General features: G+C 30.2%; 1 pseudogene; it reads left to right on the top strand.

Moving 5' to 3' along the window:
- Positions 1-224: 224 nt before the first annotated feature.
- Positions 225-6,642, top strand: LOC137837123 (triacylglycerol lipase 2-like; annotated as a pseudogene).
- Positions 6,643-8,611: the final 1,969 nt, after the last annotated feature.

Raw genomic sequence — 8,611 nt, 5'->3', positions numbered from 1 at the left:
ACAAGAAAACCTTTTAATTCACACACTTTTCCACTTTGTCCTATTTTTTGGTTTCTAGTTAATAATTTTTTTTATAAATAATAAATAATATATAATAAATGGGAGTAGTAAGTTTATTCCAATCCTTCTACAAAATTTCATCAAGAACTATATTCATAAGAGTAACACCCTGTGATCAAAACCAGTCCACACATTAATTATAAGCATATATAAATTCCTATTATAAGGCACCCCAAACTGTGAATACTGTTATAAGGCGAAACTGTTATTAGCCACCCAGTTAATAGTTTCTTATTGAATGGGAATTGTTGTGTTCCTCAATGCCACATTGCACATTTAAAACCAAAACTCATGGCTGAAATAGGCTTGTTGGGTTCCATTACTTTGTCTCTTTGTTTCTTTGTCCTAGAATTGGTGCCTCATCAAGCACAAGGAGAAGATCCTTCATTGGATGGCTTATGCACTTCTTCAATCACCATTCATGGTTACAAATGTCAAGAACTTCAAGTAAGACCTCTAAACATATTTCTAATCTGCATGAATTTCTAAAACCACACTAAAAATTTCTTATCTTTTTTATACCTTTTAATATTACCTTAACATGAACCTAATTATCATTTTTCTTTTTCAAGTTCTTAAAAATTGTAGACAAATATGGTTGATACAATCATAATTGATTCGAGAACTTTAATGTTGTGATTAAAATCATATTGACAATTAGTGTCTTTTGAAACTTAGTTGTGCAAACACCGATGATTTTTATTTACATTTTCACTTTAATTAGAAAAATGTGTCGTTTGTCTTTCAGTGTATTTAGTATTTTCAATTTTTTTTATGTTTCCTCTACATTTTAGTAAGAGACAAACATATTGAAGAGAAAGTCTCTTAAATAAAACTGGAGAGAAATATTTAAAATATGATTACTTTTAAGTATCTCATTTATTTGGATATTTTTAATTGAATTTTTTAAAAGAATTTGTTCAGTTGAGTGTGTTTAAAACATTATTTTTTAATTATTTTTATCGTTTGATTTTGTAGTTAATAGGAAGATATGATGATTACTTTAATCAATGTGTTTTTTTTTCTCTCCACACTTTTCTAAGTTGCGGATTAATTTGTTGTTAGAAAGAGAAGGAATGAGTTTACCTATTAGAGAATATTGTAATAAAAATTAACAAGTTAATCAAAGTTAAGTTAATCAATGAGTTAATGAAAATAACATTATCTAATTTGGTATAATACTCATTTGGTATAATAGACTTTCTTCTATTTGTTTTTAGAATTCTTTATGAATATGTATAGTCTAGTACTATTTTTTTTAACATATGTGTTTTGGTTTAGTCCTTACATTCTTTTTAATAATACTTTTTTCGTGTGATGACAATGATTATTGTTACTTGAGGTATCATCATAAATGAGATGTCAAGTTGCATAATAATGTTAAACATGAAAGCTTTATATAAAAAAAAGACAAACTACTTAGACAAAAATATAAAAATATTTTAATTACTAAAATAAAGAACTTTTAAGATTTAATTAAAGATACATAAATTTTTTAAGTTACTTAACTTAATTAAATCAGTTTGTAAATCAAAATAAAAAAGAAAAACAATAGTAAAGAAATTGTGATATATATTATTATCCATTTCTAATTAATTAGATTCTTTTTCATCTATTTTTTTAACTCCATAATAAATGGGTATAGATATAATTAAAAAAAATCACTATTTCATTATTTTGTAAAATAGCAATCAAAATGAAACAATTTGTGATGAGAAATATGTACAGTGTATCTAATTGTGGTGGATATGAAGTGAATTTTTTTGTCACTGATGTTGTGAAATTCAAAAGCTTACCTTAGAATATGGATTAAAATGCTGTATACAATGTTGATTAGGTTACAACAGAAGATGGCTACATTCTTAGCCTTCAAAGGATTCCTGAAGGTCGAACAGAGGTTGGTGACAGTGAGACTAAGAAACAGCCCGTGATAATACAACACGGAGTACTTGTGGTAAGTTAGAAAAACTGCAACAATTTAGCCATTCTTGAATGAAAACATGAGTTAACAGACATAACTAGTTATAACATACAAAAAAGAAAAGGCTAAAAATACATTAAATAGTGTAAACTTTGATTCACTGAGATAAGAAAATGTTGTGATATAACTCAAATGATGGATCGTGCTTGTTATAGTCAGTTGTATTCTGTTATCAGTTAGTGAAAATAGCTTTATGTATCTTGGTGAGAATAGCATATAAAAGTAGGGTTTGTAACAAAGTGAAACAGATATTTTGAGGAAGAAAATCTTTTCTTAATTTCTTCTCTCCATTATCTACAATATTCATGAGCGAGTGAGTATCTTCTTCTCAATAAGATGGTATCTAAAGCTACTGTTCAATGGCCTGTGTTTGTGAGCTGTTGAAAGTTGATACTGTGCAAATACTCGGAAGCATGAGTGACTTGGAATAATGGTGGATTTAAATGGTTCTTTCCCAGAAAACTTACCTGTGTTCAATGGCAAGAACTTTGATTAATGGTTTGAGAAATGAGGGTTATCTTTGACTTTCCTATGAAAGAAAGTGTACATAAGTAGACATTTTGGAAACTTAGAAAATTCACTCAACTAATTCTACATAAGAAGCATGGCATATTCTGCACAAAGAATATGTAGAAGCTGACAAAGTAAAGAAAGTTAAGCTTCAATATCTTTGAAGACTACCTATGACTGATCAAGAGTCCATAGGTGATTATTTCTACTGACTAGTTCTTGTAAATGCAATGAAATCGTGAAATGTGATGTTACAGGTGTTGAGAACATTGATTCCTCAATTTGACCATATTGTGATGGCATCCTGGAATCAAAGAAATTTTAGAAGAAGAAAAAAAAGGAAGAGTTGGAAAATTCTATTGATGTCCATGAATAGAGTCAATTAGAAGAGGAATGGTGAAAAGGTTCAAGAACAAGTTTTGCAGGCACAAACCGGTCACAAAAACAAAGGTGTAGGAGGCTGAAATAGAAAAAAAAGAAGGAAAGACAAGTGGAGAGTTAGAAGAGAAAAGTTAAATGCTACAAGTTATGTCACTATTACTAGACCCGAAATCAGATTTGTGATGATCAAAGTTTGTCAATGGCGAAACCACTATATTCTCATTGGATTGTAGTTAAATGCATACCTGGTACCTTAAAGGTAGTTTATTCCATGGACTACATTTTTAGCTTGCATTTCTTGCCCAACCTTTGCCACTGAAAGTCATTTGTGATGCTAATTGTACATTTGATATTAATGATAGATATTCTACTTCAGGAACAACCATCTTTCTTGGGCACAATTTAATATCTTAGTGGTCCCGCAAGCAACGAGTTAGTGCTCATTCTAGCACAAAGGTTGATTACAAAAGTTTGGCTCAAACTCATACTAAATTAACATGGATTTCTACTTTGCTGATTGAAGTTCAAGTTTCTTTTATTACTCGTGTTCTTTGTGATAATCAAAGTGTTTTATCTATTGCTCACAATCCCATGTTTCATAATTGCAATAAATGCATGGAGATTGATGTTTTCTTTCTGTAGAAAAAGATTATGGCCAAGCAACTCTTTATATATCATATCCCTGCTATCAATAGACAAATGTGCTGACCAAACCTCTATCTTTAGCTCGCATTTCTTTCCTTAGAGGCAAACTCAACGTGAAGAGTTTTTAATGACCTTGAGTTTTTCTTGAAAAACTCTTCACCTTGAGTTTGATAGAGTGAATAATTAGTTATATTTTATGTTCTCTGTTACAACTATTAGCTTTATAGTTGTCAGCCGTTACTAATAATAACTTTTGTTGGTAAGAGAGGTTGCCTATAATGAATCTTGTAAGCTTCTTACAACATAAGATGAAAATAATAAACAGTTCAGTTTGTTAACAAAGTTTTACTATTATACATAGGTAATTGTTATCATAAGGAGGATGAAGGTATTATTATACACCAGTTGTGTGATGCAATGGAAGTTATTTGGAGCAGCTAATCTACATATACAAACTCTGTTACTTGAGTCTAACACTTTGAATTCTGAGATAAGTAACATGATAGTAGGTGAAGTGTTGATATGGAAAGACAGAGTTATACCTTTACCCTGCATTATTGTTGGAGAGGAGGATAAGGCATAGTAGGTATATGGATTAACATGTTATGGTGCTAGGTGGAAAAGTTTGTCAGTGCTAGGTGTTATGAGAAGTTTGTCAGGATGCTAGAAAACTTGTTAGGTAGTTTTATTGTGTTTTATTTTTCTGTTGTGTTGTTTGTTACTTTGAATTAAACTATGGTAATCCTTTAGTAATTATGTATATTTTTCTGATGAAAAAATATGAAGCATAGGGGACTCTTTGTGGCCTTATTAAGACCTTAAATTATGCACATATATCATTGGACTAGCTCAGATCATGGAGGACAAGTTTGTTCTATTGTTATGTTTCTCAAATGTTCTTGACTGAATATGAAGACATGGGTACGCAGGATGGAAGGGCATGGCTTCTGAACTCTCCAGAACAAAACCTGCCCATGATTCTGGCTGATAATGGCTTTGATGTGTGGATTGTTCATGCCAGAGGAACAACATATAGCCGCAAACACATCTCTTTGGACCCCTCTAAACCAGTTTGTCACTTTTTATGGATGTTATTGTTCTATTGATACTTAACAATGTCTTTTGTTTTTATATGTATTAACATTTTTGTGTGTATTGTTTAAACATGGAAGGCTTATTGGAATTGGTGCTGGGATGATATGGTGACTTATGATTTGCCAGCTATTTTTAATTATGTGTCCAACCAAACTGGGCAGAAGATAAATTACGTGGGACATTCTTTGGTAAGTAGTATAAGTTGGTACAAAACTTACATTTAATTATTTAGTTGTTTGTCACCTTTTGAATTGGAAATTCACTTCAGCAACTTGTGTCTATCTTCATTGCAAACCCTTTATCATGTGGACCATGAAAGTAAAAGTCAAATTCTGATTAGAGAAAAAAAAAACAAGAAATTGATTCTAGGTATTGTCCTAAAAATTGTGTCCAACAATTATAGTTCTAGTCTGGTACTATTGTTTGAAGGTCATGTTTGGCAGGGAACTTTGATAGCTTTGGCGTCCTTTACAGAAGGGAAATTGGTGAATCAGCTAAAATCAGCAGCCTTGTTATGTCCAGTGGCCTATTTGAGCCACATGAAGACAGTACTTGGAGTTGTTGTTGCCAACTCATTTATTGGAGAGGTAAATAAGCTAATCAATGATACTAACTTTTGATCTCTACAAATTTAAAATTAATGATACCATATCGTTTGTCTAGAGATAAGAATTTGATTATACAGATCAAATTTGTGTCAACTCATGTTGTTTTTTTCCTTATACAGATAATGATCGAGACTGGTATGCCAGAATTTGATCCCAAAGGGTAAGAACATATAACTTAAATGGATTAAATATGTTTTTTATTTCTGTATTTTCACATGAAATTAGTTTTTTTTTCTAATACAAACTTTAAACGTTTTCTTATTTATAATAAGAAAATTATTGAAATTAAGTTTTTTTTTTCTTTTACGTGACAAATAGATTTTCAATGTGGATTAGAGTGTTTAAACATTTAGCTACATGAAAAATATAAGAAGCCACCCGTCATACTTTAAAATCCACTACCTAGTTTTCCATACATAATTTAACACTCTTTCAACATTTGATTTGACTAGGTTACCTGTTATTGAATTGATAAAGTTTCTCTGCCTTGAGCCTGGAGTACACTGTGCAGATGTGTTTACAGCAATAACTGGTTTAAGTCTTTACTCAAACTCTTAAGTCTAAACACCTTTTTTACAAAAGAAAAACTTTCCCATTTTTTTACCATGTTGTCTTATTCAGGTGATAACTGTTGCCTCAATTCTTCAACTGTTAATCGATTCATGGATCATGAACCTCAACCAACATCAACAAAGAACGTGGTGCACTTGTCTCAGAGTAAGAATTTTCAATCTGCCCTATTATATATTTTGTTATATGTTTCAAAAAGATTAAAATTTATTAGACTTATCAAATGGTTCAAATAGCTTGTTTGTCTCAATTATGATGGTTTTATTTCAATTTTGGTTCATAAGGACTTGCAGAAAAGTTCTTAAAGAACAGTGTTTATTTTCATTTATATTTAATTTCATTACAACATTAACTAATAAGCTAATTAACTAATGAAAAAATATAGTTATTAAGTGAATTTTAAACTTAATTCAACTTTACAGCGGTTAGAAGTGGTGTTCTGACAAAATTTGACAATGGAGGAATCCAATCTATAACCTTTCAAATATCCCCCATAACCTTCCTCTTTTCATAAGCTATGGAGGTGAAGATGCACTCTCTGATGTTGATGATGTCAAGAATTTGCTTGATCATCTAAAGTTCCATGATGTTGACAAGCTAAGTGTTCAGTTCATCAAGGACTATGCTCATGCAGACTATGTTATGGGGATGAATGCCAAGGACAAAGTCTACAATGATGTTACTGCATTTTTCAACCGTCAATTTTAATTAACACTTCATGGAGTGATTATGGAGGAGCTGGGCTACTTTAAGTTGGAATCCCTAAATAAAAATCAGTTTATAAATTTATAATTTTCATAATGTTATGATATGATAAAAGTAAAGTGTTCAAACCTTGAAGTTTCTAAATGGTTACACAAATATTTTAGATATTGAAATAATGCTGTTTAATTTAACAAATAATTTTAATTTTATTAGTATCAACTCAATAAAAAATATCTGCAAGTCGTACTAGTGAGTTTCAAACAAAAACACTTCTGAAAAAAAAAAAAACATTATTATCCCTTACTACAGAAAATAAGGATTAAATATGTCTTTCGTCCTTTTATTATTAGGTGAAATTGATTTATGTCCCTAATTCAAACTTTAAATTTTCTGGGTTGTACTAAGAAAATTATTAGAATGAATCCTTACTATTGTTTTATTTTATGTAAGAATTTTCAGTATGAACTGTATTATAAATTATAACATTCATGTATGAGTCCGCGTGAAATATTTTAACATCGTAGTCCATATTGAATATTTATTTATCACGTAAAAAAAAAACAATGACTCATTCCAATAGTTTCTTTATTACAAGTACTCGTGAGGTATAAAGTTAAGACTAAGAACAAAACTTAATTTCGTGTGAAAGTATAGGAATAAACAAAATATTTAATCCAAACAATAATAAAAGGGATGAGATCAAAATCCAATTTGATTCTCTCTCTACTTTTTTTTCTCCACAATTGCACACATTATCTCATTGATTCTCTTATTTTATTGATTCTTTTATTATGGTAGCAAAATAAAATTAGTGATTTCTGAATCTTCTAATATTCATTAAGGATTATTTCTTCTTCTTTTTTTTATCAATTTTACTCATTCTCAATTTCAATTTTAGACGCCATAGCGACCTTAAGCAATTTTTCATCTCAATTTATTTTTCCTAATCATCCTCTCTCCTCATTCAAGTAGGTTGTCTTATTTATTTTTATATCTTGGTATCTATAGTTAGTTCCATTAAGGGTCATAAGTGAGAGTAAGATAACATTAGTAATGGAAACCAAATGTGGCAAGGTAAATTTAACATATTTACTCATTATTTTGGTGGATGTATTGATATTGGATAGTTCCAACATCCAACACATTTTATTATTAATGTTTTGGAAGTTGTATTTCTAGTATGAAAAGTTTTGAATATTTATCTAATCTTATTTTCTCATCTGATATATTTAATATAAAAATTTAAATATTATCTTAAATTTAAATTGTTCATATGATTTATGCAAAGATTAGATGAATAAAAAGTTGTTCAAATCGTTTAAAATATCGTTTATTAGTTCTTGATTGTCTACATTTTGTGAATTGTTTAGAAAATGCCTATTTAATATGAAAATAACAACTTTATTGTCAAATATTTTTTTAGGTTCAATTTGTAGTGCCTATAGTGATATATATATATATATATATATATATATATATATATATAACATTCATAACGGGAAAGAATTAATTAAAAGGATTTTTTATTTCTTTGTCGTGTTATTTTTTTTCTTTCTATTTTGTTTTTGTTCTCAAATGGGATTAGAACCAAGATAATGATTCGAGTTGTTCTTGTATTTTCTCGGTCGGTTGGTTTGCACTTCTATTCCTCTCCAAGCAAGTTTCTTACTCTTCTCTTCTCACTCTTCCTTTCGATCTCCACAAAGTCCAGACTCGGATGGTACCTGCAAAAGGCACTCTAACGCTCAAGTCAAAATTCAGTATTTGGTACTCAGTCTCTAAGCACGGTATAATGACTTACCTAGTTCTTGGATTTTGTGCCTATTTATGTTATTGTCATGGGCTCTTTCTTATTGGGTCAGACTAAGGAGTTAGGTCATGTTTAGAAGTGCATTACCTACCTCTTGATTGTTGATTAGCCTCACTAATCCTGCTTAAGCGTAATGGTCTTTGTGGTATCGGTCGACATAATGATCGGGTGTCGAGAAATAGCCTCGGTCGAGAAATAGCCTCAGGTAGATGACCTCATGGTCGCCTTCTGTGCGAAGGCCCTCGA

Source organism: Phaseolus vulgaris, chromosome 4 (assembly GCF_000499845.2).
Source record: "Phaseolus vulgaris cultivar G19833 chromosome 4, P. vulgaris v2.0, whole genome shotgun sequence".
Taxonomy (NCBI): Eukaryota; Viridiplantae; Streptophyta; class Magnoliopsida; order Fabales; family Fabaceae; genus Phaseolus; species Phaseolus vulgaris.
This window is presented reverse-complemented; position numbering and strand designations above follow the sequence as displayed.